The sequence below is a fragment of the Gossypium hirsutum genome, chromosome A09, assembly GCF_007990345.1.
Source record: "Gossypium hirsutum isolate 1008001.06 chromosome A09, Gossypium_hirsutum_v2.1, whole genome shotgun sequence".
NCBI lineage: Eukaryota > Viridiplantae > Streptophyta > Magnoliopsida > Malvales > Malvaceae > Gossypium > Gossypium hirsutum.
In genome coordinates, this window is record NC_053432.1 from 80411521 (window position 1) to 80423414 (window position 11894).

Genomic DNA, 11894 nt, shown 5'->3' on the forward strand with positions numbered 1-11894 from the left:
GAAAACGGCCAAGGAGAGGTCATGACTGAAGAGGTGAAGGGGGCGCGTGTATTTTGTCTCCGTAAATCTGGCATTTGTGGCACTTCCTGGCATGATCAATACAATCTCCTTCCATGGTGGGCCAATAGTACCCAAATCTCATGATCTGTCTGGCCATCGTGAAACCACTGGCGTGCGTCCCACAAATACCCTCATGGACTTCTTCCAAAATTTTCTCGGCTTCCACAGCATCCACACATCTTAACAGTACTTGATCCTTCCTTCTTTTATATAACACTTCTCCATCTAAGACATATTCAATGGCTATCTTTCTCAGAGTCCTTTTGTCATTCTCTGTCGCTTGATCAGGGTATTCCCGATTCTTCACATATTGTAGGATACTCTGATACCAAGGACAATCATCTTTTCCCTCCTCCTCAATATTGCAGCAATTAGCCGGGGTCTCAGAGATACTCATCTGAACAGGCCTCATTGCCTCAAGTCTATTCACCTGAATCATCGAAGCTAGAGTAGCTAATGCATCAGCCATTTGGTTTTCCTCCCGTGGGAGGTAATAGAAGGTGATATCGTCAAACTCCTCAGCCAATTCAAGAACTAGTTTTCTATAACCGATTAGCTTAGGATCTCTAGTCTCCCACTCCCCTTTGAGTTGGTATATCACCAACGCTGAATCCCCGTATACTCTCAGTACTTTGATGTTCCGTTCAATGGCTGCACGAATGCCATAATACATGCTTCATATTCTGCCATGTTATTTGTACAATCGAAGTCCAACTTGCTAGCAACAGGATAATGATCTCCACTTGGGGATACCAAAACTGCCCCAACTCCATTACCCGTAGCATTTGAAGCTCCATCAAAATTTAGCTTCCATACATGGTCCATTTGAGGATTTTCTTCAGTATTTGCCACATACATCAAGTCCTCGTTTGGAAAATCGAAGTTCAAAGATTCATAGTCCTCCAAGGCTCTACTAGCTAGGAAATCGGCTATTGCACTTCCCTTTATGGCCTTCTGACTGACATATACTATATCAAATTCTGAGAGCAAGATCTGCCATCTAGCCATTCTCCCGTTCAAAGCAGTCGATTCCATCATATACTTTAAAGGATCTAACTTTGAAATCAGCCAAGTCGTGTGATACAACATATACTGCCTCAGTCTTCGGGTCGCCCAGATTAGAGCACAACACAACTTCTCAATTGATGAGTACCTCATTTCGCAATCGGTAAATTTCTTACTGAGGTAGTATATTGCCCTTTCTTTCCTTCCCGTCTCATCATGTTGGCCCAATACGCATCCCATGGAATTCTCCAACACTGTTAGATACAATATCAATGGCCTATCTGGACTTGGAGGTGATAAGACTGGGGTATTAGCCAAGTACTGCTTTATCTTATCGAAAGCCTCCTGACACTCCTCATTCCATTCACCCGGATTATGTTTCTTTAAGAGCCGGAATACTGGATCACATTTCTCTGTCAGTTGTGAGATGAACCGAGCAATGTAATTCAGCCTCCCTAGGAAACCTCGAACCTCCTTCTGAGTGCGCGGGGGAGGTAAATCTCGTATTGCCTTTACTTTGTCTGGGTCAACCTCGATCCCTGTTTTGCTAACTATGAAGCCTAATAACTTTCCTGATCTGGCTCCAAACGTACATTTGGCCGGGTTAAGCTTGAGCTGGAATTTCTTTAATCTCAAAAATAACCTTTTCAAGACCTGAACATGCTCTTCTTCCGATCTAGACTTTGCGATCATATCGTCAACATAGACTTCGATCTCCTTGTGCATCATGTCGTGAAATAAAGTCACCATAGCTCTTTGATATGTTGCTCCCGCATTCTTCAATCCGAAGGGCATTACCTTGTAACAGAATGTTCCCCATAAGGTAATGAACGTGGTTTTCCTCATGTCTCCAGGATGCATCTTTATTTGATTGTATCCAGAGAAACCATCCATGAAAGAAAACAATGAATAGCCCGCCGTGTTATCTACCAAAGTATCAATGTGAGGCAGTGGAAAGTTATCCTTTGGACTAGCCTTGTTCAAATCCCTATAATCCACACACATTCGTACCTTTCCATCTTTTTTGGGAACGGGGACGATGTTGGCTACCCAATCCGAATACTTGACCTCTTGTAAGAAACCAGCGTCGAATTGTCTTTTGACTTCTTCTCTTATTTTCAACACAATGTCAGGTCTCATTCTCCTGAGCTTCTGTTGAACGGGTTTACAATCCTCCTTTATGGGCAGACGATGCACCACAATGTTAGTACTTAGCCCAGGCATATCTTGGTATGACCACGCGAAAACATCCTTGAATTCTCGGAGCAAATTAATGAGGTCTTGCCTTGTCTTTGCGGTGATTTCAGTTCCAATCTTCACCTCCTTCCCATCCTCTAGGCTCACTATTTCTAATGCTTCCCTATGAGGTAGGATATGCTTATCCTCTTGTTCCACCATTCTTAACAAGTCCGGAGATGCATCATAATCTTCGTCATTTTCAAAGTCGCAGGATTCCTCTAAACACACTTCTTGCTCAAAAATAGGCTCCGCGTTTGAGGCAGCGTCACTCATGTCATTGATATCTGAAGACCTATGAGGGCATATCAAAGAATATACCAGGAATATAAATTTATGAATATGTTTGTGCAAAAGAATTACAAATGAAAGAATTATTTGTAAGACAATCAACCAAATGAAAAATATAAAAGGAAAAAATGACTGGTTGAGATGAACGTAGATACGTATTTCATTAAAATAATGATATTTAGGCCCAATGCCTATTTCACAAAAGATTTCATATCGTTTCTAGGCCAACAAACAACAGGAATGTTTTGAGCATTACTCTGAATAAGCCCTAAAGACTACAGGGATTTCTTCAGCAGTCCAATTGTTTAGCTCGCTTCCAGGCTCATAAGGGCAGATCTCCAACAAAGCCCTCCTTTCCGTTGCTTCTATGGCGTTGGTATAAACCTTTTCCAACATTCCTCCCATGCCGCTATCAGACACTCCACATTCAGAATGGATAAATCCTCCCGACACAAAAGATGCAGATATGTGGGGAAAGGTTAAAGGCTCACACTTAGCTTCATGTCCATTCAAACGCGCCCTTCTTCTCTCTTGTCTCTTCTCTATTTCTTTCTTCTTCTGCTTCATGTCTGGCTTGTACCCTAAACCAAATCTATCAAACTTTTCCTTCGGCATTGGTGCCTCAATCCTTCCCTGAAGATATTTTCCCAATCCTTTCCCGAGTAAGGCTCCTCTTCCTACCATCAATCGCAATCCCATCTCAGTGGTCCTGGATATTTTCGGTACTGGAATTCTATTTCCCTCCGCAATAAACGTCGCGTTCACAAATTCTAACGACCGAAATGAACATTCTAGTGCCTCATCGTTGATGTCCACATAAGGTGCATCGCTAGTCATCATTGCGATAATATCCTCCTCTGTATCTATTGTTACCAACTGATCCTCCGATACCAACTTCACCTTCTGATGTAATGATGAAGGTACTGCCCCTGCTGAGTGTATCCACGGTCTCCCCAATAGACAGTTGTAGGAGGGTTTAATATCCATTACCAAGAAATCCACCTCATAAGTGACTGGGCCAATCCTTAATGGTACCTCAATTCTCCCCATAACCTCCTTTTTTGTTCCATCAAATGCCCTTACTATGCTCTGGCATGCTTTCATGTGCGAACTGTCTATTGGTAATCGACTAAGAGTGGACAAAGGCAATACATTTAGTGCAGATCCATTATCAACCAAGGCCCCCGGGAGTGTGTACCCTTTGCATCGGACAGTAACATGTAGGGCCTTAGTAGAACCTCTTCCTCCGGATGGTATTTCATCATCACTGAAAAAGATAAAATTGTCAGCACCAATATTGTTGATCAGCCGATCCAGCTTGTTTACCGAAATATCGTCAGCAACATATGTTTCATTTAGCACCTTTAAGAGTGCATTCCGATGTACTTCTGAGTTTAAGAGTAAAGCTAATATCGAAATGCGGGCTGGCTGTTTGTGCAGTTGCTCCACAACACTGTATTCGCTGTGTTTCAAAAACTTCAAAAACTCCTTTGCCTCCTCTTCTTTTATTGGTTCATTTACCAATGGCTCAACTTCTACTGCCTTCCCTTTCCTCTGTTCTTTCTTCCAATTCTCTTCCCTGGACGACTCTGCTTGAGCGTCATATCTTTTTCCATTGCGCGTGTAAGAACCCGTTTCCTGATTTCTTTCTGCTTCTTTTCCCAAAACGGTCACATTACACCCGTAATTCCACGGCACCATTTTGTTATCCCTATAAGAAAAATTTGATGGTTTCTGGATTACAATTTTCGGTGTTACCTGAGCCCTAACCTCATTACCCTTAGGGCGTGAGATAATGACCACAGGATGATTTGGAGCCTTTGTTCCCAACTCTGTCGCGCATATGCTCCTCATTTCTTTCACATCTTCATAAAACCTCATCTCCTTGTTATCCATCATGCTTTGAACCAAGGCCTTAAATCCTTCACATTCTTGGATTTCATGCCCTGTTTCATGGTGAAATTCACAATAATTTCCCATCTCATGCCCTTTCTCAGAATCTGAAATAACCAACCCTCTTTTCGCCATTTCTTTCCAGACCCGTTTCAATGGAGTTTTTACTTCAGCAATGTCAGTCTTGACTTCTTCTCCCGTACCTTCGCTAACCATATTCACCCCTTTATCTGCGTGATTAGGTAACGGATTCTTTGCGTTAGGTGAGTCGTCAAGTTTGACGACACCCAAATTGATAAGTCCTTCTACTACCTTCTTGAAGGCAGTACAATTTTCTATCGAGTGCCCAGAAATTCCCGCATGATAATCACATTGCGCATTCACATCATACCATTTTGGATACGGGGGTTGTAGAGGACTCAAGTAACGAGGAGCAACAACATGTGCATCGAATAAAGTCTGATACAACTCCTTGTATGACATCGGGATTGGCGTGAATTGGGGCTTTTCAGTAGTTTGCCTAGCTCCTGACTCTTGTCTTGATGATCCCTGTTGATTAGCAACCACTTTCTTTGGTTGATTCACGGTAATTGACCTACCATAAGCATTCACATTATTCACTTCATTTTCTCTTTTCCTCGGGGGTGCCCTCCTATTATTTTCTCCTCCATCTATTTTTCCACTTTTAATGGCATGCTCAATCATTTCACCATTCATGATTATATCTGAGAAATTTCTTGAGGCGCTTCCCAACATGTGAGTGATGAACGGGGCTTTCAAAGTATTAATAAAAAGCGTCGTCATCTCTTTTTCCAAAAGCGGTGGTTGCACCTGAACCGCCACCTCTCGCCACCTCTGCGCATATTGTCTGAAGCTTTCGTTCAATTTCTTCTCTAAATTTTGCAGAGTTATCCTGTCAGGCATCATTTCTGAGACATGATTGTATTGTCTCAAGAAAGCCTGTGCTAAATCCCTCCAAGTAGCGATTTTAGCTCGGCTCAGCTGATTGTACCACTTTGACGCCGCTCCTGTAAGACTTTCTTGAAAGCAATGTATTAATAATTGATCATTATTAATATGCCCCGTCATTCTTCTACAAAACATAGTAATATGGGATCTGGGCAACTAGTCCCGTTGTATTTCTCGAATTCCGGCATCTTAAATTTGTAAGGGAGCACCAAGTCCGGAACCAAGCTCAGATCTTTGCATCTGTTCCATAACTTTCGATGCTTTCTATTGCCCTAAACTTCTCTTCTATCCATTTCCATTTCTCCTCAAATTGTTTCGGAAATTCCTCATTCGCCTTGTCCTTTTCAACCATCTCGTCTAGATCTGGGACCGCAATATTATTCGGGCTATCACCGGGATTAAAGCCCGCTCCGGGTTGAAAATTCATTGGGATTGAAGCATCGCCTTGAAACTGCTGGGGTCTAACCGACACAGAGGGTCTCCGCGAATGCAGCTCGGTCTGTACTTGCGCATGTGGAGGCGTGAAACCTGGAGGATAAAGTGGTTCACCATTGTTTTCTTCTTCACTAACAGTCACAGGACCTTTACCCTTATCTACTCCCTTCAATAATTGCGTCATCTTAGCCACCAGATCATTTTGGGACTCCTCCATCTTTTGCACCATGTCACGCTGAATCTTTTCTATCTGCTCTTTCATTTGCGCCTGCAACTGGTCTTGCATTTCTTTTTGAAGTCGCTCTAGCTTCTCCAACCTTTGGTCCATAATTTTTGCCTTAGCTCGGGTGCCGTAACTTTGTTGGTTTTCCAGGTTAACTGAAATGATTTTATTCAATTAGGTTTTTTTAATAGTCATTAATGCATATGATGTGATGCAATGCATGAAAAGAATGCAAAGAAAAAAGAGGCACTGATTCTCATTCAACTTCATTAGAAAACTTTACTAGATAAAGAGCTTCTTTACATAAAATAGACTACATATACGGCTTTGCCCTCACACTCAAAGCCTTAACCTTTCTAAGAAGCCAAGCTAATTCTCGGCCCCTGTCCGACTCTGACTCATACTTCAAACTTAATAGATCAGCCTGAACCGCTAGAGTCTGCAGATGATCAGCTACTTCGCGCACTTGAGCTACCGCCTCTCCCATAATATAATCTCTTTCCTAATCTGCTCTTGAGACCGACGGAATTGTCTTTGCCACTGCTCATTATTTTCTTCCAGAAGCTCTATCCGGATTTCACTATTCTGCAATGCATTTTCTAGCTCTCCTATTTGTCCTTTTAAGTCTTCAATTTTGTCTAAGCTCGCCCTTAATTCAACCGTAGCATTACGATTACAGTACTGGTGAAGCGATCTTTCTAATTCAGTTATCCGGACCTTCAACTCCGTCTTCTCATCTTGGCAAACTAGTAGACTCTTTCCCAAGGCGACTTCTCGAGCCCGAGTATCCTGAAATTTCTTTTCCCATTGATTAGCTCTCGTCTTTTCCTCCTGAATTTCTTGTCGCCATTGTTCTGGCGTTTTACCCAAGCCAGCAGTTCTTACCGACCTGCGCAACTTCTTGTAATCTGTCTTCAGGCTGTCTAAATCTTCTTCTGCTTTGTTCTTTCCTTTTCTCAATTTATCGGCCTCTAATCTTTGAATGTCCACATCCAGTCCTAACTGCATTTTTTCTTCCTCTAGTTGTTCTATCTTCTTCCCCAATTCTAAACTCCTTTTTTCAAATTCTTGTTTGATGATTTCCATCTCGGAAGGCAAAACTTGTAAGCGTTCCTCTAAAGATCGAGCAGTTTCTGAATTTGACGCCGGGATGTTGTCGTTGATCCTTTGATCACGCCACTGACCATACTCGGGGGTAATTGTCGGACCCACGGCTAAGATCTTCATTCGACGAGTCTGGTTCCAGGCACTAGATATTTCTCGAACCTTCTTCTTGTAATTGTCCTCCCTATAGGAAAAATCACTATAAGCCAACCCCTGCGTTGCTGGTATGAATTGTCGTGATCTATACTGTCTTGATACGAGTAGAGGAGCATATCCGATAGCTCCCCATATCCCGAGCAGCGGAACCCAGTCAAAATCTCCACATCGGTACAATATCTCATCAGGAATTAACCAAGGAGCCCTCCATTCAATATCTTCATCCTGGAGATTCTGGAGTATCTCTATCCATTTTCCTTCTGAAATATCATCCCGTCTTGGCGTGGCCACCAATTCTCCTAGAGGGGAGTAGTTATCAGAGAATACCCGATAGGAGACCTTTTCGACCTTCCAGAAGTGGCTATGGAACCATGCCAATAAGAGCTGCGCGCATCCAATAAACCTTCCCTCCCCTGCTTTTCGACACGCATTCAGGGATCTAAAAGTTTCAGCGAGTATTGCCAGAACCGGTGTCACCCCTTTACTAAGCCGATCAAACAAATCAGATACAGCCTCGTCTATGTGTCCTAAAGCTTTGGGGAAAACCACTAGTCCATAGATACCTAAAGCGAAGACATCGACCCTTTTCTTTAAGTCAGGATGTACAAGCACCAAGTCTCGCAAACTTTTCCAAGGAACACATTTACTGTCGCCTTTCTGTTGGATCCGGGCAGCGACCCACTGCTCGCTCATCCCAGTGATGTTCATTAATTTCTTTAACAACGGAGAGACACAAGCAGCTCTGGAATAAGCCTTGTCGACTTGAATCTTTGGGCACCGAAGTAAGGTCGTATACTCCTCCACAGTAGGCGTCAAATCTACCTTCCCAAAAGTGAAACAACTGTAGGCAGGATTCCAAAACTGAGCAAGGGCTCGGAATAAATACTTGTCCACTTTGACACTAAGCAGATAAGGTAGGTCACCGTAATTACAATAGAACAGCTGCTTGGCCTCGACATCCCATTGATCCCAGACTTCTTTCATTTCTCGAAGGTCATTCTGGATTACACTGATACGGGTAAAATCCCACAATTCTGACACGTACCCTTTGGTAAGACTATCGCCTTTCTCCCGTTGTGTCGTTTCAGCCCATATTCGCACAGCCGCATTATCCTCTACTTTATCAACAAACCCCTTTTCCATGATAAGCTTTCTACTGAGAAACTGAATGTAAATCGACCCCTCTTTTAGAATGAAGATGCCATGCAATCACAAACAAAGTAAATTAGCATTAAACACAGAATAAGATTTAAAATAAGCGACAAATAAATACAACACTCGTTTAGGTAAGCATTAAAAATTGGAGTAGCTCTACTTAGGTCAGTTCCTATGGCTCATTACATGTGGTTTGGCTCTAAGGTAGGGTACCTGAACCAGCAGATTCCTCGATCCTCACCCATTATAGGCTCATACGGACCAAGTTCGATTCAGGGGGATACATTTCCCTATGGCCATGCGGAGATGAAAATCTCACGAAGACATAAGTACGGATGTATCCCGGAAGCGATTCACTATCCCATGCGGAGGTGAAAACCTCACGAAGGCGTAGTTTCTCACTCCCACTTAAAAAGGTGTGACCAACGGTCATGCAATGCAATGCAGAAAGATATAAAAACTTAAAATACAAAACCTGATGAAAACTATAACTCAAAACAAATGAAATGCAACGAGAGGATGGTAAATTTAAACCAAAATTTTAACTTTCGACAAAAGACAAAAATAATCAACTCGTGGCTTGACTCTCTTATTTTAAGTCCCCAGTGGAGTCGCCAAGCTGTTGACACCTTTTTTGATGAAAACGGGGTCGACTTGGGTTTTGGAAAATGAAAACAAAAATGGGAGTCGCCACCAATCCCTTTTTTATGAGGTGTGATTGGATTACCTCGAAAATGGTTGTTATAATAAACGGTTTGATTTTTATTAAAACAACGGTTTTGGTCCACGAAATTTAGAAAACGGGTTCGGGAGTCGGTTACGCACGAGGAAGGATTAGCACCCTCGATACGCCCAAAATTGGTACCTAGTTGATTACTTAATGTCTTAATGTCGAAAATTGAGAATTTAAAAGAATTTTAAAAATACGATCCTTGTATTAAAGTGTTGAAAATTTTGGGAAAAGAGGGGCACGTTCCACGTTAATCGAGAAAGAAAGCATCATATCCAGTAAGTTAGGACACAATGTCTCGAATTCCCGATATGCGAATGAATGTCAAAATTTACTTATTTAAGATATTTAATTATCTTGGATTAAAAAGGGGATCATGTCCAGTGAGTTAAGACACGATCTTTTTTATTTCCGAGATCATTTAAAACTTAAGTTTGAAAAGATTCGTGTAATAAAGTTTAAAAGAATATTCAGTTGTTTAAATCAAATGAAGAAATCGCAACCCAATACGTTAGGGCACAATTTTTCCAAAATATTAAACATTGAATATGGTATTTATTTCGAAAAATCCTCGTCTCGAGGAAACAACATGTCACATCCAATGCGTTAGGACACAACATATTGAATTCTCGATAACGAGCTTTTTATCATTTTAAAAAAGAGTAATCCCAATTATTTAAATTCAACGAAGAAAGTCGGAATCCAGTACGTTAGCGCTCGATTCTCTCGAAGATCCAAAATACCGAATATTACTTATTTTTAAAATTTCTTTTTTGAAATCTAAATAAAAAATTTAGTGTAATGGAAATGATGATGATATAAGCAAAATAATACAAACAAAGGCTACTGGGTGAAAATAAATACAGAGACGAACTAATATAATACACAATTATAAGCATATTAAAACATTCATTCTAAATAATGAAATGTAAATGAAGAAATAAACGAAGAAAATGTATATAACTATAAAAATATAAAATATATATGTGTTATAGAATATGAAAATGTGAGTATTTACATATACATGAGTAGATTATAAAACATAAGAATATATAATAAAAGTATGTACATTACAAGAACGTGTATATGTACATAAATATGAAAATTTTAAGATAGAACAATGTGCATATACATATACTTATACAAATTAAAAAAAGTATGCACATACATATATTATAAAAATTTATTCACATATACATACATGCTTGAAATTGTAAAATAATAACGAGAACATGTATATATAAACATATATGAAACATGAGATGTACGAACGTATGTATATAGATACGGATGGTAAAAATATAGGCATATAAATATAAATACTTAAAATGTATATATAAATACATACATAAATTATAAAATAGATAATATAATCATGTATATATTATAAATATAGACATATATATGTATATATATATAGTAAGATTTAAAGTAAGAAGACAATAATAAAATATCACATTCAAATGACAAAATAACCAAAATAAAGAAGAGGATTAAAATACAACTTAAACTAAATTGACAGGATAAATTAAAAAAGTAAACCAAACGTAGGGACTAATTTCAAAGGCGCGAAAGAAGCTAAGGATTAACTGGGGAAATATCCCGCACCAACCAAACGGCGCCGTTCCAAGGAAGTGCACATACATGGTCTGGGGATTAAAATAAAACAAAAGGAAATTTTAAGACCGAAATTGCGAATAATAAAAAAATTGCATTGAAAACGCCATAAAGGCGGAGGGGCTTATTTCGCAATATCCCCTCAGGCCTAAGCACGCGGATCCTTGGGGCCCGACGGGTCAACACGCGGGTCATGCTCAATACGGCGCCGTTTTGGAGCCACTGATCAGACTCCAAACGGCGTCGTTTCACACATCACATAAGGGTCAAAGGAACCCTAATCCGGCAGCCACCCATTCACTTTCAAAAAAGAAAAAAAAACAATAACAAAACAGAGAGCCCGACGCTCTCCCTTTCTGCGCCTCCCTCGGCCTTTAGGCTTAGACCTCCATCTCCGCCTCCATGGCCAGTGGCCGGAGTCGCGCGAGAACGGTCTCTCTCCTTGCGGCGTCCCTGAAGGCTAAGCCTTCTCACCGCGGTATCAAAGGGAAAAGGGGTGACTCGCCTCTTTCGGCCCAACTCCTACGGCGGCAAGGGTGGGGCTCCGACGCTAGCCCATCGAAGCAAAAGGTACTTCCTTTCCCTTTGAGTTCCGTTTGTTTTATTGAACAATTGCGGAGAAAAAAAGCAATAAATGAAGATTAAAGTGAATGAGAAACAAGAACAGAGAAAAACGGGAGTCAACCTTTTCGATCTGTTTTTCTTTTTTTTCCAATTCGAAAATGCAGTGTCCCCCCTATTTACAAAGATATTGCTTTTCTTTTATATCCCCTTTACATTGTATTTTAGTTGTGTCTTTGCATTATCTATTGTGTGCTCCGACTTTCTCTGCCATTTTGCAGGTGTTGATGAGGCTAGGCACGGTGGGTGGCGATGGGACATGGCAGACGGCAGAGGGGGGATGCGGCGCTAGGTTTGGCTAGGGTTTCGTTTTTTTCTGAAACCCTAGCTGGGTTTTTTAGGGGGGAATTGGGCTCGTTTTAGGCTGGTGGTTTAGGTTTAGGTGGGCCTTGGGTGTTT